Source organism: Marmota flaviventris, chromosome 2 (assembly GCF_047511675.1).
Source record: "Marmota flaviventris isolate mMarFla1 chromosome 2, mMarFla1.hap1, whole genome shotgun sequence".
Taxonomy (NCBI): Eukaryota; Metazoa; Chordata; class Mammalia; order Rodentia; family Sciuridae; genus Marmota; species Marmota flaviventris.
The window spans coordinates 44,738,148-44,760,942 of NC_092499.1; the positions used below are offsets into that span (position 1 = coordinate 44,738,148).

General features: G+C 37.5%; 2 non-coding genes across 2 annotated transcripts; one reads left to right on the plus strand and one right to left on the minus strand.

The window, feature by feature from the left end:
- Positions 1-6,658: 6,658 nt before the first annotated feature.
- Positions 6,659-6,765, plus strand: LOC114088291 (U6 spliceosomal RNA). Its single transcript, XR_003581954.1, has one exon. It is a non-coding gene; the product is annotated as a U6 spliceosomal RNA (small nuclear RNA).
- An 894-nt stretch (positions 6,766-7,659) lies between these two features.
- LOC114088292 (U6 spliceosomal RNA) lies at positions 7,660-7,766 on the minus strand. Its single transcript, XR_003581955.1, has one exon. It is a non-coding gene; the product is annotated as a U6 spliceosomal RNA (small nuclear RNA).
- Positions 7,767-22,795: the final 15,029 nt, after the last annotated feature.

Below are 22,795 nucleotides of genomic sequence, written 5' to 3' on the forward strand. Positions count from 1 at the left end.
CGTGCAAATGTGTGATTCGCATACCCTTTCTCAGAAATGAGTAAAATGTGGCCAAATATTTCATTTTTGTATATTAATTTTCTTTATCATATTCATCTCTACTGGAAATGGTCTCTGTTTGCATACCTTTTCCTTCTCTGTCTCTTCTGCATTCAGATGAAACTCTATGAGGCAAGGGGTATAGTGTCTTGATCATTGCTGAATCTCTGGTATCTTGAATATTGCTTGGCACATAATAGGTGCTCAATAAATACTGAGCACCTGAGGCTGGCTTTGAATTCATGATCCTCCTGTCTCAGCCTCCCGAGCCACTGGAATTACAGGTGTATGCCACCGTGCCTAGCTCCTGATTTATTCATTATACAAGTTTCTGATATTTGATTATGATTATTTCCTCCCAGTATGTGTCTTGCCTATTATTTTTAAAGAATGTCTGGTTGTGCAGAGTAGTATAAATTGAAAAACATTTAACAAATTACTTCAGAAGTTCATATATATTATATATATATTTCTCACCTCAACTAGACTGAAGCCTCCAGCTTTACTAAGTGCCTTGTTATCAGATGGGATTAATACATGTCTAGTGAAAAGTTACAGATAGAGTACAAAGTTCCAGAAACCATGGCACAGTGGATAAACAGCAAACCCACTGGCTTTAGACTTAAGCAATCGTTCTCTTATTTCAGATGCTTCCTTCTTTTCAGTAAGCATGTTTTTAATTGCAATATAATTTATAATGGTGACACACAAATCTCAAGTGTATAGTTGATATGTTTTGATAAATGAATACATCCACACATAACCTACACACTAACCAAAACATAGAACTTTAAATCATTCCAGAAAATTCTCTTACCATTTTCTAGTCAAGTCTGCATTTCTATTCTCCTCTCTAAGCACTGCTGTTCTGATTTCTATGACTATTGGATTAGCTTTGCTTGATCATGAATTTATATAAATGGAATCATACAACACATGCTCTCTCATGTTTACTTCTTTTGTGCAATATGTCTGTGAAATTCATCCATGTTATTGTGCACATCAGTAGTGTATTTCTTTTATTGCTCAGTAATATTCCGTTGTTGTTTGGTACTGGTATAGAACTGAGGGGTGCTTTTACCACTAAGCTACATCCCCAAACCTTTTTTTTAATCTGGAGACGGAGTGTTGCTAAATTGCTAGTGCCTCACCAAGTTGTTGAAGCTGACCTTGAACTTGTGATCCTTCTGCATCAGCCTCAGGAGTTGCTTGGATTCTATTAATATGCCACAATTTATTCATTCTCCTGTTGATGCACATTTCGATTGTTTCCAGTTTGGGGCAATTATAAATAAAATTATTTTAGGGACTGGGATTGTGGCTCAGCAGTAGAGCGCTCGTCTAGCACATGCAAAGCCCTGGGTTCGATCCTCAGCACCACATAAAAATAAATAAATAAAATAAAGATATTGTTTCCAACCACTTCCAAAAATAAAAATTAAAAAATGTTTAAAAAATAAAATTATTGGGCTGGGGATGTGGCTCAAGTGGTAGCGCGCTCGCCTGGCATGCGTGCGGCCTGGGTTCGATCCTCAGCACCACATACAAACAAAGATGTTGTGTCCGCTGAAAAACTGAAAAATAAATATTAAAAAATTCTCTCTCTCTCTCTCTCTCTCTCTCTCTCTCTCTCTCTCTCAAAAATAAAATAAAATTATTTTAAACTTTCTTACATGTGAAAGAAAAGTGACCACAACACTCAGAGCAACCAAGAGATCTTTATTGCAGCAGTGCAACAGAGGAGAAAAGAGAGAAAGAGAAGAGAGACAGAGAGAGAGAGAGAGAGAGAGAGAGAGAAAGAAAGAGAGATAGCAAGAGAGAGGGGCCCGGCAGGAGGGAGTTTTTATAACCCAAATCTAATGAGGTCTCTGGGTCTGCAAGTTGCCTTGTTAGCACAAGGGGGGTTACGTATTTGGCCTTAAGCAGGGGGTTGAGTGTTCAGCCTTGAGTTGGGGCTTGGGCGTTTGGGCTTGAAGCAAATAGTTGATAAAGAACCAGACAGAGGGTTTGAGAGGCCAGGTAATCCTGCAGCTAACTTTGTTTGGCATGCCCTGCAGACAGCTTACTCAGCCTGTCCTGCACCTAACAACATGAATCTTTATGCATGTCTTAATTTCTCTTGGAAAAATATGTAGGAGTAAAATTGCTGGGGCACATTGTAAGTGTATGTTTATAAAAATATGCCAAACAATTCTTCAAAACATGTACAACCTACCAGCAATGTGTGAGAGTTCTAGTTTTTTCACATACTTACACTTTGGTATTGTTAGTCATTTTAATTTTGCCATTTTAGTAGGTGTGAAATGGTATTCACTGTGTAGTAACTTAAAGTTTTCTGATGGTTAATGATGCTAAACATCTTTTTGTGAAATGTCTTTTCAAGACTTTTGATAATATTTTCTCTGAGTTGTTCTTTAATTATTGGTTCCTGATTTCTTCTTCTTGTTTTTTTTTTTTTTTTTTTTTTTCCATACTGGAGATTAAACCCAGGGGAACTTTATCAATGAGCCACATTCCCAGCCCTTTTTAATATTTTATTTAGAGACAGAGTCCCACTGAGTTGCTTAGGGCCTCACTAAATTGCCGAGGCTGGCTTTGAATTCCTGATCCTCTTGCCTCAACCTCCCGAGCCACTGGCATTAAGGTGTGTGCCAATGTGCCTGGCTCCTAATTTATTCCTTATATAAATTTCTGATATTTGATTATTATTATTTCCTCCCAGCATGTGTCTTCTCTATTACTTTTTAAAGGATGTCTGGTTGAGCAGAGTTTTAAGCTTTGATGAAGTGCAATTTATCAAAATTTTAATGGATCCTGACTTAGAAATCTTTGTTAACCTTGAGGTTGCAAAATGCTTTCCTATGCTTTCTTTTAGAATCTATATCTCAAATTATTTTTTTGTGCACTTGAAAGACAATTGAGTTTTACCAACCCTTTTAGGAGCTCTAAGAAATACAAATAAACTATAGCTATACGGGGATGCTACAATGAAAAATAATTGATTAGAACCAAAGTTTATTGCCTAAACTAGAAAGCTGATCTTGTTTGATAAAACATGCATTCAAATAACAAAACACTATGCAATTCTGAATCACTTGTATTATTGGAGAACAACATAGGCACAGATGACCTCACTTTGATCATTTCATTACTGTTTTATATGGCTGCAGTTTTTCCTTTTTTTTTTTTTTTACCTCTATGACAATTATATTACATTTCATTTCATGTGTAAACATCATAAGTCTAAAGAAGGGAACCATGAAGCACTTTTTGAGAGAAAGAAGAAAGCTAGTTTGAGATTGATTTTTTTTTTTCCTTCATAATCTAGAAACAGAACAAGACCTGGCTGAAATTTTTATGTTCTATGTATTGATTGCCTAGGAATTTCAAAACAGTTCATAAAGATTTTTCTGGCTCAATATATATATATATATATATATATATATGTGGATATCTCTAATGTTAATTTATATCACAGAATTATGGAAGCATGCGATTTGGATTCTGAAGACTTGGAGTTCAAATGTTCTTTCTGTAACCTGCTTATTACCACTATGAGTTTAAGCATTCACAAGCCTCATTCATAGCAGATGTGATGCTGAGCCTATCTGAAAATACCCAAGCCATGTGATACCTGTGTCAGACTGGTTTCACTCTAGGAAACTGTCTGCTTTGTTTTGGGAATAAGAGGGAATTTCTGAGTACACAGACTCTGTCAGTCAATCCTTTTCTCTCTTGCCAACAGTTGTTGGAATAGTGGCCAAATTGAGAAGCCTTGTTCCTTCTTTGCCTTCAACAGTTTATGAACTCAGGCTAAAATAAAAAAACAAAACAAAAACAAAAACTTTTTGGGGAGGCAGTGTTAAGGAGGAGGGCTGATTTTCTTAAATTACCATTTTTCATAGATTCTCAGATCCCATTATTGTGTGCTGTGTCCTGAGGCTACATCCTTCTACTAGCAAACCCAATAGTGGTGATTTTGTTAAAGCCAAACACATCTTCTACTGCAATAAATTAATGTTGTTAATTTGAATTTGTTGATCTCTACTTTTGTATTTAATTTGTAAATATGGTTTTGGTTTTAGAGTTGTATAACAGCTGAAAGAATGAGGAGTTTATGCCCAGTTTTCTGTTTAGATTTATCTAAATAATAGGTCACTGAAATAACACTGGAAGTCCAAGGGAGAACTTCTTTTTTTAAAGGGTGTCATAAAAATCACCTGTGAGAAATTCTATTCTAGTTTTTTTTTTTTAAGATTTCTTTTTTAATTGTAGATGGACACAATACCTTTCTTTTATTTACTTATTATTATTATTTTTTTAATGTGTGGTGCTGAGGACCAAACCCAGAGCCTCATACATGCTAGGTGAGCGCTCTACCACTGAACCACAACCCCATCCCCTCTATTCTAGTTTTTTTAACATTACATTGTTCAATAGTGCCATGACTCTAAAATTATGTTTTCTTACTATTTCTGTACACATTTGATACTTTAAAACCACTTTATATATAAAGATTTTTCATCTCAATAAATTTGTTGTGCTGCAAACCTTCCATTTTTTTCTGTATATATTTGATATTTGGTAAACATTTCTTTCAAATTCTTTCTTCCCCCTCCCCTCCCCCCTCCTCCTTTCCCCCTCCCCTCCCCCTCCCCTCCCCCTCCTCCTCTCCTCCTCCAAACATTTCTTTCAAATTCTTTCCTCCTCCTCCTCCCCCTCCTCCTCCTCCTCCTCCTCCCCCTCCCCCTCCTCCTCCTCCTCCTCCTCCTCCTTTTTTTTAAGAATAAAAGGTTTATAAATAATCATCCTGGAGTGTAGCCTGACTCAGAAAGAACTTAAAACGTGTAGAGACATCAAGTTGGTGACCCTGTTAACTCTGACCAGCTTTCCGACTATAGATGTCTTTAAGCATGTATCATTCAATAAATGTAAAGTTTTTAAGAAAGTAAGATGAAAGAATTTTGATATATTTCTTCAAACTATAAAACTGAACATCAATTTACTATTTCTTAATAGCTTTGAAGTCAGAAATAGCATATTGGAAAGACAGGCCATTAGAAGAAATATATCAAAGCATATTTTATTTGTAATTGGAAAATTTAACTCAACAGGCATGTCATTTTTTTGAGTGGAGAATGAATATAGTTTTTAATTACTTTTCAAAAGCTGTGAGAGAAGATAATTACAATCATAAACAAAAAGAAAGGTAGGTTTAGCAATAATCCCTGTGGGCTTTCTATTCCCTTCTTGGTTTTTGTCTTAGCAATACTAGAATTCTTATATGATTTCACACTATTTTCTTTTTGCACATCAGAAAATAGGGTGTCAGGAAATTCCTCGAAATTACTGACGTTCAGCAGGTTTTTATTCCAAAAAATACTGTATTACAGTTGAGGGTGAGAGTGCAATAACAGAAAGGAGAAAAAAAGAAAACTCCAGTTATTATACTAACATGCCATATTCCTTATTAATGATGCCATTTAAATTCGAGGCCTTCACTTAATTCCGTATGTGGAATACCGTAACCATATCAATACCAGAGGCTTTAACCTGTGGACTTCATTTCACAACGCGTAAGGCTATGACTCGAACAGCACAAATTTTACTATAATTAAAAATCGGAATGTTTGACAGTAATGGAACATTTCTTGCATATAGGTTTGTCTGGCAGTTTGTATCGTAATAGGGGCAGAGTGCAGTATAAGGATGATTCTGCAAGTGGACGGTGTTAAGTACTCAAAACAAGCTCTCAGGCCAAACAGGCAGGCTTCAGCCGGTCCTTCAGTAGTGCGAATCTTAGGCAGCCTGGCACCTGCAACCGGCTCTAGGGCAAGACACCTGTGAAGAGGCGTGGCCCTGGTCAGCGTTTCTGCGCTCGGGAGTCCACTGCGCCTGCGCAGCTTTGGACACAGCCTTGAGTTACCTGAGGCGGCGGGGGGGGGGGGGGGGGGGAAACTGGGAGAGGAGGGGCGTGGTCACCCGTCCAAGTTCTTCCGCTCCGGGTCCGGAGCCTGCGTACTACGGATAAATGCGTGCTCATGCACGCAGAGTCCCAGGCAACTTGGAGTGTGGTGTGGACAGTTACAGGACTGAGTCGTTGGGAGGGATCGCCCAGAGGAATCGCTCTGGGCGAACTTCAAAGCCTTCTGGCAAAAGGCCCCTACTTCACGGTGAAATATTGAGAAGAGTTCCAAATTTTTCTAGTAGGACCCTTGTACGATTCAGGGACTAGCAGGCCAAGGATTCCCAAGCTCGCAGAATGACTTCTGAGAGACAGCCTGCGCGCGGCGTGAATTCCCAGCATGCCCTGCGGGCCGAGAGCTAAGGTCCAAAAACACTCTGCCCCAAGCTTGGGTGCAGCCCGGAGGCCACTTACCCGAAGTGCCACGGGCGTTCATTTGCATGTAACCCGACAGGTAAACTCAGCAGGTCCCAAAAATCACTGCCAGGAGCGGCCTAGCGACGCGAACACCAGAAGTGCGGATCTGGTGAAGTGGTTCCCTTACATTAAACTTTCCTAAACGTCCCGGGGTAGATGAGATGAGAGTAGGTCACCCTAAGTAAGAGAGGCGAGAGCCCGCCGTACTTTATATAGACTGTGTGCAGAGTGGTGAGCGTGCTCGCTTCGGCAGCACATATACTAAAATTGGAACGATACAGAGAAGATTAGCATGGCCCCTGCGCAAGGATGACACGCAAATTCGTGAAGCGTTCCATATTTTGTGCAAACACAAAATGTAATGCACTTCATTATTTTATATGAGAAAACAGGCTCAAAATACAGTGGATAACACCCAATATTGAAATGTAACTTTCAAACAAAAATATTCCTGTAATTGATCTATGAAAAGAGAACAAAAAGGAATTACATTTGAAAAATTGTGTGTGACTATGTCCTTAGTACGTATCTCAAACATGAGAAAATGTCAGTGTGCCTCTCCCTGTCATTTAACTTAAAAGTCAGAAATTGAGTTATGATTTGTCTACCTAAGAGCACAAATTCCAGAGGCCCGGATAGTTTGGCTTTTTTGTTTGTTTGTTTGTTATTCACTTAGGAGATACCTGACATGCGAATTGCTGGATGGATTTTTACTAAATCATTGCTAAATTAATGAGTCCTTCAAAAGGAAGCAACATTATTTATTTCTTGAGTGACATCCACCCTTTCTTTCTCGGTCTGTGAAGCCGCACAAAAGCAAAGGTTATTACCAAGGGCTGGTATTGTCTGGATGAGCTCACTGTTGGCCGGTGCCTTGAATTGATTGAGGAGCTCCAGGACCAATAAAGTTTGGCTAAAAGCAGCAAGTTCATTAGGATCTGTTTTCACTAGTCTCTTTTTGTATAAAAAGGGCCATCAGAAAGGTCGGTTTACACATATCTGACGGATTCTGTTATAGGAAATATGATTTAAAGTTCACTGCTTAATTCAGAAGCAGAATCGGATAAATGGAAAATAGTATTCAGGTGCAGACAGAAGGATTATTTCGGTAATAGTAACGTGAATAGGATGCTGTATCGATAGTAGGGTGCTTGGGCCCAAACACAGAGCAGGAGAACCAGACAGCAAGGAACCTGTAACTTCTTTTATCCTCACGGAAGTCTAATTTGGGAACTGCACAAAATATGGAACGCTTCACGAATTTGCGTGTCATCCTTGCGCAGGGGCCATGCTAATCTTCTCTGTATCGTTCCAATTTTAGTATATGTGCTGCCGAAGCGAGCACGCTCACCACACTGCACACAGTCTATATAAAGTACGGCGGGCTCTCGCCTCTCTTACTTAGGGTGACCTACTCTCACGCCATCTCATCCACCCCGGGGCGTTTAGGAAAGCTTGCAGTTACGGAACCGCATCACCAGATTCGTACGCTTGGTGTTCGCGTTGCTAGATCGCATCTGGTAGTGAGGGACCTGCTAAGTTTACCTGTCGGGTTACATGCAAATGAGCGCCCGTGGCACTTTGGGCCCGTGGCCTCCAGGTTGCACCCAGGCACCAGGCTGAGAGTTTCGGCCGTAGCGCTCCGCCCGCGAGGCATGCTGGGAATGCACGCTCCTGGCTGTAGAAAGCCCAGGGAGCGGGAAACGGGACGTCCCGTCAGGAGACGCTTCGCTGAGATAGTGGTTTGTGGGTTGCGCACATTTATAGCAGGTCATTTCACCACTTAAACTTAACTTCCTCTGATGAGAACATGGAGGGGAGAGAGAGAGAGAGAGAGAGAGAGAGAGGAGAAAGAGAGAAAGAGAGAGAGAGAGAGAAGAGAGAGAGTTATCACCTGACCATTGTCATACCTATAAAAATTAAGGTAATTTCTTAATATTAGCTAATATTCAATCCATGTTAAATTTTTTATTTATTTCAAAAGATGCCACTTCATGATTGAATTTTCATAAGGACCCAAACAAGATTTCACGTGGTATTTGGTTGCTATGACTGTTAGGTCTGTTTTGTCTACTAATGGTCTCCATTCTGTTTTTCTTCATGCCATTGACTTATTGAGAAAACGGGATATTTGCCCTGTGAAATGCCTTTAATTTGGTCCATTTTTTAAGGATGTTGTTTGCAATGTTTCTTTTTTTAAAATATTTTTTTATTTTTAGTTGTACACGTTTACTTATTTTTATATGGTGTTGAGGGTTGAACCCAGGGCCTCGCGCATGCTAGGTGAGCGCTCTACCGCTGAGCCACAACCCCAGCCCCATTATTTCTTGAAAATATATAGTTAGGTATAAAGTCAGATTCCTGCTAAGTTATTTATATTTGCATATACAGGATACTGATAGGATATGCACTTGCTATTGCATCTCAGCAGGGAACATGAAATAGTGTTAGTGACGTGCAACCCTCACCAGTGAGTTCTGGTGGTATCAACAGCCCGATCCCTCCATTATAACATACTCATGAAATCTTTCACTTAGTGGCTTTAGAATACAATGATGAACATTGGCCAGGTAAAGGGTTTGTGTTGAATCCTAGGCTCATGAGTTACAAAGATGTAACCACAAGGTCTTTGGTGGCAAAGTTCTGTACTCCACGGAAGACACTTGAGAGAATAAGACCTTGAAAAGAGATTAAAATAAATTGTTCATGTTGAGACTCCGGATCATTGGGTCACCTATTAACAGGTGCTTTCCATAATGCAGGTTTTTTAGCTAACAAATTCCCTTTCTTACTTGGGCTAGGTTGAAGTTGTCTGTCTCCTCACTGCTGAGGTCTCTTCTGTAGTCTTTTAATGCTGGTCCTGAGGGCTTAGGCCATACCTCTCCTGCACTATTATACTTTAGTTATACTGTCTTCCTGTCCAATCAAGTGGATAAACAGAAATAGCTTTGCTTTTCACCTGTACTCATCTCTGTTTGAATGTAGGCTGTGTTTCTTTTTTGGATATTTTCTGCACTTACATTACACATCATTTAGTAGGGCATTGTGCCAGGGGTATTCAAGTTTAAACATCTTGGGTTTCCTTACTCTGTTCTCTCATTTTTGTTAAAAATTGTCTTTTTTCAAACCATTGTCCTCCCCTATGGCCTTTTCGTCCTGTTTCTTCTTTCCTGTGGTTTACCTCCCTCATTACATTTTATGCATCACTAACTGAACATGTTTATCCAGATCACCTTATGCCTTTATTATTATGCTGATATCTTCACATTACACATTTGCAATATTAAAACACTATTGGTGGGCTGGGGTTGTGGCTTAGTGGTAGAGTGCCTGGCATGCGTGAGGCGCTGGGTTTGATCTCTGGCACCACAGAAAAATAAACAAATAAAACAAAGGTATTGTGTCCATCTACAACTAATATATATATATATATATATATATATATATATATATATATCTCCTATTGGCTTATGATATTACTCAGAAATATTTAAGATCTCATATTTTCATTTTGACAAAATTAATTCTTGCTCTTATTACTAAGAATTTTCAATTACTTTCTTAGATGAAAATAATGTTCTTTATCATATCTCTTGGAAGTTATATAGGAAACTGAGGTAAAAGACTTTTTAGTTAAATATTTATCTTTTGTATCTTAAGATTTGACTCATTTGAGAAGGATAAATCTCAATTGCTAAATTGATTTTAGGAGACATTGATTTTCCTCAGTTTATCACATTTTGTAATAAAAAAGCTTTATTTTTATATTCTGGAAGATGTAGAGTCTATTAATAATAATTCCAACTATTTATATTTACAGTAGAATAAAACAACTACCATTTTTGAGTAGATAATAAAAACTATTATAATGCTTATAATCAGGACATTTTAGATCCAAGAAATGTGTCTCATTTTTCAGAGAAGAAAACTGAGGTGAAGATAAGTGCAATGGTATCCCTGGGCAGTACTGGCCCTGGTTTTACCATCTTCAGAGGCCAACTTCATTTGCTCTTTCTGTTGCATCACTCATGGTGTTACTAAGTCATAAGGTTTGCAACAATTACAGAGAAAAGAAAAAAGACTTTCCTGCCTGACATTTTACAGTCACATTTGAGTTCTCATTTGTCAACAACAGGACAGCACACACTGATAAATAGAAAGTCCATCTTGTTCTTTTGGCTTGTCAGCAGCCTTTCTTCCCTCTTCTCCTTTCTTTTTCTTCAGAAACTGTCCATCAGGGGAAGCTAATCTTGAATTCTCTACCCTGCCACTTGTTTTACTACTCCCTTCCTTTTATGGTCATAGCCTCTCCCTCCAAATAATTCACTCAGTGGCTCCCCAGGACTCCTTCTTAATGTCCCACCTGGAAATAACTACAAGGAGCTTTAAAAACTCATCAGGCTGGGTTTTATTTCTTCAGAGCTCTAGTAGTTAGCCCCATAAACTAAATAAAATATGCTATGGCAGTATTTCTCAAACTTGTCTAATGATAGATTCCCAGAACCTACTGTAAGCAAAAATAACCAACATGGTTTTGGTGCCATTATGGAAACACAAATAACTGGGACGAAAGCAGACCTCAAACATATCAGTGAGCTTTCCTTTATTCTGCAGGGGAGTCAATCAGGCATTGGAGGGGCTCATTTTCTGCGTAGGAAGGGGTTTGAGTTTCATAGTTTACAATGAGGATGATTTAATCATTGGAGACTGAATCAGAATGTGTAGATTTGTGTAGTCAGAAAAAGGTGTAAAAAGTCCGAAACTCATTGTCACTGGGAAAAGCTCAGAACTCGGTATTCACTGCTTATCCTCTTTCTCTGTGATTCATCGTTTCCCAGAGCTACAGTATTTGCTTTTCTCCTTTCAGGACTCTTTGGCAATGGGAAAGGATTGAAGTCCAGGGCCCAGCATATTTGCGCATGCCTGTAATCTCAGCAGTTTGGGAGGCTGAGACTGGAGGATCATGGGTTTAAAGCCAGTCTCCGCAACAGCAAGGTGCTAACCAACTCAGTGAGACCCTGTTGCTAAATAAAATACAAAACAGGGCTGGGGATATGGCTCAGTGTTTGAATGCCCCTGAGTTCAATCCCTGGTAGCAAAAAAAAAAAAAAAAGGATCCATTGTGGTTGGGAAGGGATGAGTGTTTGCTTTTGGTGGATGAACTCAGGAAGGGATGAAATATTGCTTTCTTTCTTTTCTTCGGGACCCATTGTTACTGGGAAAGGATTTACTGGGAGATGATTAATGATTCCCTTCCTCCTGCATCTTCCTTCATGTCAGACAGTTTTAGGGGGTTGTCATTTTCCTGTCCTGGGGGTTGTCATTTTCCATATCCTTCACCTATTGCTTCCAGAAGATCGGCCCATTTCAGTTATTCAAAGAATGATCTAGTATATCTTTCAGATGACCTATTTGTGTTCTATCATCTACTTAAAATTTTTTTTTTAGTTGTAGATGGACACAGTACCTTTATATTATTTATTTATTTTTATGTGGTGCTGAGGATCAAACATAGTGCCTCACACATGCTAGGCAAGTACTCTACCACTGAGCTACAACCCCAGAGCTAACATCTACTTTTAATGAAATAGAGTCACTCACCTGAGGCTGTTGTGAAATATTTTTTGTGCATTCAAGCCCTTTCAATGTAATCAGTTCCCTTAATTTGTAGCAGATAACCTCATGTTCTTTTTCACAGAATGAGGGAGAAAGATTGTAGTGATTTCTTATAATCACTACAAATTTACCTATGTAAATACTCACCCTGTTCCCTTCTTGTCTTAGAGGGGAGGTGTCCCTTGAACTGGGGGGAAAAACTTGTGCTTGGGTGGTTACAAGTTTATTGTATGGAATCTAGTAGCTGATTCCAATTCTATGAAAGCTATTTTACAACTCTGTAAACTGTAGATAGGTGATAATAATGCAAAAAGTAATTCTTGTTTATAGACTTGCAAATTCTATCTTGACCAGTAGAAGTTCAGTTGATCTCTCTACCATTATGCAAGAAGCTAGTTTTGTTCCATTTGTATACTCATGGATTAATATATTAAATCAAACTTTTAATACTTGTTCTTTTAAAAATCCATATGAGGTTTGATTTTCCTTTTTCTCGTTAATTATAAAAGTTTGGAGGATTTCCACTCAGTTGTCCATTGCATTCATCTAAGAAAACCAGGCATACTTTTCATCATAGAAGCATACACAACTATAAGCTGCTTAAAGCCTAGACATATTTATCTTGACTTCCAAATGACAATAGAATTTGGCTGATTCTCTGTTTTTCTAATTTAAATATTCTTCTTTATTTTTTTTTTTGTGATCTGTCTTTTTTAACTTGTTTATTTTTATGTGGTGTGGTGTTAAAGATTGAACCCAGTGTATCACAAGTGCTAGGCAAACGCTCTGCCCCTGCCTCATATTACTTTAAAAAAATAATAATACCTTTATTTAATTTATTTATTTTTATGTGGTGCTGAGTCAAACCCAGTGCATCACGCATGCTAGGCAAGCGCTCTACCACTGAGCTACAACCCCAGCCCCCCTATATTACTTTTAAAGAAATTTCTCTAGCATCTATAATAAGATCTCTCTTTTTTCATTCCTAATGTTGGTAATTTGTACCTGTTTCTTGTTTGTTTGTTTTTTTTTTAGGTACCAGGGATTGAACTCAAGGGCACTGGTCCACTGAGCCACATCCCTTGCCCTTTTATGAATTTTATTTAGAGACAGGGTCTCACTGAGTTGCCTCGTTGTTGCTGAGGCTGGCCTTGAACTCGTAATCCTCCTGCCTCAGCCTCCTGAGCTGCTGGGATTTCAGGTGTGTGCCATCACACCTGGCTTTGTTTCTTGTTCTCTCTGACTGAAATTTTTATGAATTTTACCATATTTTAAAAAGACAGCTTTTAATTTCTTTTTTATTGTTCATTTTCTAGTTATTTATTTAAGTTCTTTATTGTTTCCTTCCATTTACTTTAGATTTAATTTGCTCTTTTGTTTCTAATTTCTCATGGTAGAAGTTTAGATGGTTAACTTTAGACTTTTCTCCTTTTCTAGTATAATATTTATGTGATTTTGTTTTTAGGCACTTCTTTAGCCATTTAAATTTTAATGTGCTGTGCTAATATATTCATTTGGTTAAAAATATTTACTTTCATTTTTTCTTTGTCACATGGGTTGTTTAGATGTTTGTTTGTAGTTTCAAATATTTCCATTTATCTTTATATAAATTTTCAAGTTTAGTTCTCTTATGGTATGCTTTCAATAACTTAAAATATATTGTGACTTGTTTTATGGTCCAGAATATATTATGCCTTAGTGAATGTTCCACATGTGCAGGAAGAAAATATGCATTTGATTGCTCAACCATTATATAAATGTTCATAGGTCAGGTTAGTTGATAACATTCAAATCATGCAAATTCTTACTGTTTTTTTGTATTTCTATTAATTCTTGAGAGGACTTTTGAAATCTTCAGCTGTAATTGTGGAAAGACAATTTTTTTTAATACCTTCATTTTGTTTTTTTATTTTTATGTGGTGCTGAGAATCAAACCCATGTTGTGGTGTGGACTAATCAATAAAGTCAATAAGAGTATAAGCTATAGGTATAGGTTATAGATTAATACTGGTTGTGTAAAGCAATTGCTATGGTAAAACTACCTGATCACTTGTAACAGTTCCCTCCTTGCTGAAGCAGCAATAATAGAGTCACTATGGCTATAAGAGCAAACAGGTATGGCTGTAGGGACTCCATCTCAGCTATTCTAGACTCCACCTTAGTTTTTCTGTTATTGCTCCTGTGAAGAGACAGCTGCAGGACCCATTTCTGAGAAAACAAAATGAAAGCTGTTTTCTGCTAAATTAAAAAAAAATATATTGTTTTCTGTACTTTGTACCCCACAAAATGTATGCAACTCAGGATATGATTGTCTAACACCTGCTTAAACCCCAGATGCAGTTGTCTGAGTTGCTCTGCTAACTGCTGTTTTAGCTTCTGTGATTGGCTTGCTTGCAGGACACTAAGAAAAGTCCCTAAGCCGTGGTTTTTCTCCTTAAATTCCCAAGACACAGGCCAGAAAATTACTGTTCTTTCAGAGAGCCACTTGGACTCTGTTAGACTCACCCGCTGGCCAGGTATAATTGGTAAAATAGGTAAAATAAAAATCCGTCAAATTATTTCAAATTTGGAGTTGGTGTGTTTTCTGAGCCGTCTCCCCACAACACCCAGTGCCTCACATATTTGAGGCAAGTGCTCTACTGCTGAGCCACAACCCCAGCCCCTGACCTTTTAGTTTTGACAATTTTTGCTGCATTTGGAATCTCTGATATTTAGGATTGCTATGTCTTCTTGATGAATCGATCTTGTTATCATTATGAAACATTTCTCAACAATCACAACTACTAAGATTAATCAAATGAATTTTGACGATCTAAAAAAACACCTCAAACAGAAATGCAACTTATTTTTTGCGAAGTCACATTCTTTTTATCCTGCTTTACTTTGTTCATTTTGTTCTGCAGCAGCTGCATACACCACATATATATTTATTTGTTCACTCATTTTCTGTCTTCTCCCCCTAGAATAAATTTTCTGAGGAGCAAGACTTCATCTTTGTTGTTCACTGCTTTTATCTCATCTACAAAAAATGATGTCACAAAGTCTCCTTAGTACTTTCTGAGTGAATTAATGTGTAGGAAGGCCATACAACATAATATTTTTATGACTTTACCTTACTTACTACACTTTAAGATGGCCTATGCTCACATGTGAGTCATTTCAGAAATAACTTTTGTATCCCTGTGTGCTTTCATGTTGCTCTATAGAAAAACCAGTACTGTTACTGGGTGAAATTTCCTGGGTTCTAGTCTTTCAGGAAGAAAGATTTCAGTCAAGGAACACAAAGTAAGCACAAAGGGTTTTATTTACAGAAATGAAAGTACACTCCAGAGAATGTAGAGCTAGCCATATCAAGAGAGGGAGCAGCCTGGTATCTTCTGCTTTGTGGGCTTTTATGGCCTATTTGAGATCTTTTTCATCCTTTCTCCTGAGTTATTCATTTTGGGGTGGTTGCATTTGTTTTCACCTCGGTTTGATTCACTTTTGTCAATTTTCCTATGTTGGAACAACTTAAGCAACCCCCCAGCCCACCCCTTGCATGCATAGCATAATGTAAATGATACCACTGTGAACTGGGATCACCCAAGGACTATATACTTCAGTCCTTATGTTCATGCTGTAGTCTCTCAGGCTGGCTGTATCCAGTTTTCCCCAGATTAGGAGGGAACTAATATGGGGAAAACTGGATATAAAGTGTAGTTCCTAGGTGATGGTAATAGCCAGTTGGGTGCCACTCAGGAGTGGAGCTGGATTTTTTTTTTTGTCTACCTCCCTTTGCTCAGTCTACCTACTGTCTGTTAAAAAAAAAAAACACCAGAAAAAAGTGTTGCCTTAGGTTCTTAGGGTCTCAGGAAGATGTTGGATAATCCATTATTTTAATTTTCTCTTTTTATCTTAGCCACCTCTATACCAGCTGAGATTAGTTCCTGAATCATTCCATAACAGTGCATCTGAATGACAAACGTGAGGTGAGGCCACAATGATCACAAATGATCAGGTGAGGCCCTGATCCCTCACCCGGGGCCCATATTATGAGTCTGCAGTTTCTCTTTCCTTGGGAGACTGTTTAGATCCTGGTATAAGATGACTACTTCTGTGTTCCATTCTTACTGCTTCTAGGAGTGACTCTATATATTCCTGGATCATAAGGCAAGTAGGAGTTAGTTTCTAATGCCAAGACCCCAGCTGCAAAAAGCATTTATTTTTCATATCTCCTTATCCGGTGGTTTCATTTCTCTTACCACTTTTGCTGGTTTAAACAGCAAAAAGTTTTTGTTTCCCAGGAAATTTTAAACTTCAAGTCCATTAGAAAAACTAAGGCTGCCTCCATTGTAGTATTTGATAATGTTGACTGCATACAAAACACTGATCAGACAAACTCTCTCTTTGATTTATTTCTAAAGAAAGAAAATATCCCTTTTTAATAAATCATGTTTTGTGTGAATCTCGTCCATAGCCTGGTTGTGCCAGGGCAGTGGGATAGATTGCAGACAGGACAAAGAAAGTGTTCAGAGGCAGCGTGGGAGACATATGGTTTATTAGGGGAACACTTAAAAAAGATGGGCGGCTCCTCCTAGGAGAATTCAGTGGTGACATGCTGACAGAAAGAATCTGTCCCTCACCATGTTTTGCCAAGCAGTGCCTCCTTTTCCCTCACAGTGTTTGGTCCAGTGGTGGCCAGCTGGACAAGTGATACCTATCCTTTTTAGAGTGCTCTCTGTTCTGTGCCTGTCCCCATTCAGAGAGAGGTTTTATATGTTAGGCTGCAAAAGCAGTGATGTAATCAGCATTAGCTTGCTAATTAATTAATTTTCTCATATGACCAGCATTCCAAGTAGCAATTGTCCTGACACACACTTAGAAAGTAACTTTCTACAGATAACACTAATTTGCTCTAGTTCCTAGTGTGCATAAGAGAAAACCAGACTCCTTCAAGATAATATGTGTCTGGACTTTCTAGTCTAGAATTGCTCTCATTGTTTCCATAACTTGGTTAGGTTTTTGGAAGGAGAAAGGGGACATTAAGGAACATGGTGTTTTACTATCCCCCTTTATTTCAGAGACAATATAGGGTGTCATGGAAAGATATTTGGATCCAGTGGTGGGAGATCAAATCTCAGCTCCAGCTCTTGGACAACTCATATCCTCTGGTGAAATAGGGATAATAATTATTATTTGTGAGAGCATCTGTGAGAAATGCTTGAGAGAGTGCCTTGTGCATTGTAAAGTATGGCAGGTGTATAAATTGCTGTTGTTGCAGTGAGAAATTTTTTCATCTGTATGGCTTACATTGATTGGGTTTTTATTTTTATTTTTTTTTACTCACTTCAAGAAAAGCATTTGGGTGTTAGCTTCAGAGACCTTATCCCAAAGAGCACCTGCCTACAACTCTTTTAAGAGGAGGAATGTAAGCCAACAGCTGCTAGCCATTACCTTGGAAACTATATTTGTTTAAAAACATCACTAGAAAGGAAACAGTGTGACTTTAGGAAAAGCTCATTTGGGGCCAATCAAATTTTTTTCTCCCCAAACTTAAAAATACTAGGCATCTGTTAAATATGTTTCTTAATCATTTTTTTAAACACTTATCCATGGTTTTATTCCCATGGTTGCAGTTACCTGTAGTCAACAAGGATACAGTACAATAAGATCTTGAAAGAGATTAAGATTAAATTGCTTTTGGGCTGAGGCTGTAGCTCAGTGGCAGAGCGCTTGCCTAACATGTGTAAGGCACTGGGTTTGATCCTCTGCACTGCACAAAAATAAACAAATAAAATAAAGGCATTATGCTTCTCTACACCTACAAAAAACTTTTTTAAAAAAAGATTATATTACTTTTATTACAGTGTATATTCACATAACTTTATTGTTAGCTGTTAATATCTGTGTTGAATTTTTATATTAAACTTTATCATAGGTATGTATGTGTAGGAAAACAAGATAGCATATATAAGATTTGGTACTTTCTGCAGTTTCAGGTGTCCACTGGGATCTTAGAACATATCCCACAAGGGAAAGAGGGTCTGCTGTACTAAAAATCAAACTACATTAGGAGAATCTAATATCAAAACTGTTGGACTATGAAAAAGAAATCATTCATCTTAGAAAGATAGTAGTAAATGAGGAAATAGTAGTTAATATAACCTAGTTTTTTGATCTTACATATTAATTAAATATTAAAAGGATCTTGCCTGGGGATGTGGCTCAGTGATAGAATACTAGCCTGGTGTGTAGAAGGCCCTAGGTTTGAGCCCCAGCACAGCAAAAAATAAAATATTAACAGGATCTTAATGCACAGGCCTGTATCAGATATTTCTTAATCATTTTTTTAAACCCAAAAGTTATGTACATTTGGGTCATCCTTTTTTTTTAATATTTAGTTTTTACTTATAGGTGGGCACAATATCTTTATTTTTACTTTATGTGGTGCTGAGGATTGAACCCAGTGCCTCATGCATGCTAGGCCAGCACTTTACCTCTGAGCCACAACCCCAGCTCTTGGGTCATCCTTCTTAAGTACATGGTGAAGATTAGAGAAGATTCACTATCACTTTGGGTAAGACTTAAATGCCTTATTACTTGTAGTTACTGTTGGCCTATTGGCCTTTGTTATTGTGAATATCAACAGGCTCAGGCTGTATTCTTTTATTCTTTTTTGATTTTATTGGTGCATTATAATTTTACATAACACTTGTTGTTCATTTTGACATAATTATGCATGAAATTTAATTTATTCCATTTTAGTCCCCCGTGCTCCCCTTTCCCTCCCCTTCTCCATCTCCCTTTCTCCCTTCTTCTAGTCTACTGGTCTACCTTCCATTCATTTATATATTTTAAATGGTGCTTTATAGGTATAAATAAGATGTAATTCACTGTGGTATACTTATACATGGACATAGCATAATTTTGTCAAATTTATTCTGCATTTCCTTTCCTTTCCTGTACCTCCTTCTTCCTCTTACTCAGTTGATCTTCCCTCTGTCTTTATAATATCCAACCTCCTTGCCTTTTTTCCTCCTTAGTTTTCTCTAGCTTCTGCTTATGAAAGGAAACATTTGATCCTTGATTTTCTGAGTCTGGCTTATTTTGTGATGTTCTCCAGTTCCATCCATTGACTGGAAAATGCCATAATTTCATTCTTCTTTATGGCTGAGTAAAACTTCATTGTGTGAATATATACCATATTTCCTTTTTTAAAAATCTCTTTTTTTTAGTTGTATTTAGACACAATATCTTTATTTATTTTTATGTGGTGCTGAGGATTGAACCCAGTGCCTCACATGTGGAAGACAAGCGCTCTACCACTGAGCTACAGCCCCAGCCTTATACCATATTTTCTTAATCCATTTATCTATTGATGGGCACTTGGGCTGGTTCCATAGCTTGGCTATTGTGAGATGCACTGCTATAAACATTGATGTGGCTTAATCATTATAACATACTGAGTTTAATTCTTTTGAATAAATAATGAGAAGTGGGATAACTGGATCATATCGTAGTTCCATTCTGGTTTTCTGAGGAATTTGCATATTACTTTCCAGAGTGGTTGTATTAATTTGCTGTCCCATCAACAATGTGAGTATACCTTTTTCCCTACATCCTTGCCAGCATTTATTCTTATTTGTATTTTTGATAGTTGCCATTCTGACAAAAATGAGATGAAATCTCTGTGTAGTTTTGATTTGCTTTTCCCTGATTGTTAGGGATGTTGAACATTTTTTCATTTGCTTGTTAGCCATTTATGTTTCTTCTTTTGAGAAATGTCTGTTTAGTTCTTTTGCCCATTTATTGATTGGGTGATTTGTTTTTTGTTGTTAAGCTTTTTGAGTCTTTTATATATTCTGGATATTAATCCCCTGCCAGAGGAATCAGATTTTCTCCCATTCTATAGGCTCTCTCTCTTTACACTCTTATCACTTCCTTTGCTGGATGGAAGCTTTTTAATTTGTTACTGTCCCACTTAAACTGATTCTTGGTTTTATTTCTTGTACTTTCAGGGTCTTAAGTCAGTACCTGTGCCAATATGTTGGAGTATTGACCTTATGATTTCTTCTAGCAGTTGCAAAGTTTTTGGTATAATTCTTAAGTCTTTAATACACTTTGATTTGACTTTTGTACAGATTGAAATATAGGGATCTAGTTTCATTTTTCTACATATGGATATCGAGTTTTCCCAGAATTTGTTAAAAAAAAAATGCTATCTTTTCTCTAACGTATATTTTTGGTACCTTTCTCAAGTATCAGATGACTATGTGGGTTTGTCTCTGTGTCTTCTAGTTCTGTTCCATTGGTCTTCATGTCTATTTTGATGACAATACCATGCTGTTTTTGCTACTGTAGCTCTGTACTATAATTTGAGATCAGGTATTGTGATGCCTCCAGCATTACTCTTCTTGCTTAAGATTGCTTTGGCTATCTGGGGTCTTTTATTTTTCCAAATAAATTTTAGGACTATTTTTTCTTTTCTGTGAAGAATGTCATTGGTATTTTGATAGGAATTACATTGAATCTGTATAACACTTTTGGTAGTATGACTTTTTTTTTTTTTTTTGGGTACTGGGTACTCAAACACTGAGCCATATCCCCAGCCCTATTCTGTATTTTATTTAGAAATAGGGTCTCACTGCTTACCACCTTACTTTCGCTGAGGCTGGCTTTGAACTTCCCATCCTCTTGCTTCAGCCTCCCGAGCCAGTAGGATTACAGGCATGTGCCACTGTGTCTGGCTAGTATGGCCATTTTTACAATATTATCTGCTTATCTAAAACATGGGATGTCTTTCTATCTATCTTCTAAGGTCTTCAGTATTCTATAGTTTTCATCGTAGAGTTCTTTCACTTCCTTAGTTAGATTAATTCTCTATTTTATTTTTGAAGGTTTTTCTGAATGGGGTAGTTTTCCTGATTCTTTTTCTGCAGAATCACCATTAGAAACTTATTGATTTGTGAATATTGTTCTTGTATCCTGCTACTTTGCTAAATTTATTTGTCAGCTCTAGAAGTCTTCTGGTGGAGTTTTTTTTTTTGGGGGGGGGTCTTTTGTATAGATAATTTGCAAACAGGTAATTTGACTTCTTCCTTTCCCATTGTATCCCTTTAATTTCCTTCTCTTGCCTGATTTCCCTGGCTAGAGTTTCAAGGACTATATCAAATAGGAGTGATGAGTGGACATCCTTGTCTTATTCCTGACTTTAGAGGAAATTATTTCAATTTTTCTCTGTTCAATATGTTGTGGATTTGTCATATATAGTATTTATGTGAGTTTGTCTCATATATACTTTATAATGTTGAGGTAAGTTCCTTCTACCCCTAGTTTCTTCAGTGTTTTTAATATGAATATGTGCTGGATTTTATCAAAGGTCTTTTCTGCATCTATTGAGATAATGATATGACTCTTGTCCTTAATTCTATTTATGTGGTGAATTACATTTATTTATTTGCAACTCTGTATCCTTGGGATGAAACACCACTTGATCATGGTGTACTATTTTCTTGGATGAATTTTTGAATGTATTTTCCTAATGTTTTATTAAGGATTTTTGCATCTGTGTTCATCAGAGATATTGGTCTATAGATTTTTTTCCTTGATGTGTCTTTGTCTGGCTTTGGATTAAGGGTCATTGTGGCTTCATAGAATGTATTGGGGAGTGTTCTTTCCCTTTCAATTTCATGGACTAATTCAAGGAAGATTGGTCACACTTGTATTCTTGGTCAGCTGTAAAGCTGTCAATGCAATCATCCAGAACTTTAGAGGGAGAAACAAAACAAAACAATATCTAAGCATCTGGTAGTGTTTCTGCTAGAAACTCCCCTATCCTTGTGATAATGTATAATTCTGGTGTAGGCTAAGTTTGTAAATTCCTTTTTTTTTCTGTGTCTTTTATTGGCTACTCTTTGTCCATGACCCATAACTGTTGAGACCCTCAAGCTTTAATGTTTGGATCTTTCTTCCTTTTCAATAACTAGGTAAGCTTAGCTGCTCAGGATTTGGTCTATACAGTGTGCATATCTACATTTCTGGTTAAGTAGGTAATATACTCCATTTTGCTCAGTTCTTCCCTTCTCTGAACTCCCATTCCTTCCTCTCTACCCCTGAAGATTGTAATTTAGTAGATCTGGAAAGAGCCCTAGAATCTCTATTTTAATAGGCACCCAAAGTATTTTGATTCACGGTTCTGTAGGCTACCTTTTGAGAATCACTGTGTTCTCTAGCTGCTGGCCTGGATTTTACCCCCACCCCCTTTATCTCACATTCAAGGCACCTAAAATTAACCTTTTATAAATAAATGTTTCTCTTCCCTATGTAATACCTAGACCAAAGTTTTACAAATGCATTGTTGTCTTCCTCTATTTATTCTTCTTTCTCCTTCCCTCTCCTTTTTCTTTTTTTTAAATATTTATTTGTTAGTTGTAGTTGGACACAATACTTTTATATCACTTATTTATTTTTATGTGGTGCTAAGGATCGAACCCAAGGTCTTGCACGTGAGAGGCGAGCACTCTACCACTGAGCCACAACCCCATCCCCCAAAATGACTTTTTTTTTTTTTTTTTTTTTTGTGGTGCTGGGGATTGAACCCAGGGCCTTATGCATGCATCCAATTGAGCTATATCCCTAGCTCCTTTTTCTTTCTTACCCAGTTATTCACTAAGTCCAGTTGGCTCATTCACCTTAGTCTTCAGTTACTTTACATCTCATTCTCATGGTCTTCTGAACCCCCCTGCCACTCTCATGACCATATATCTTGACTCCAGAAAG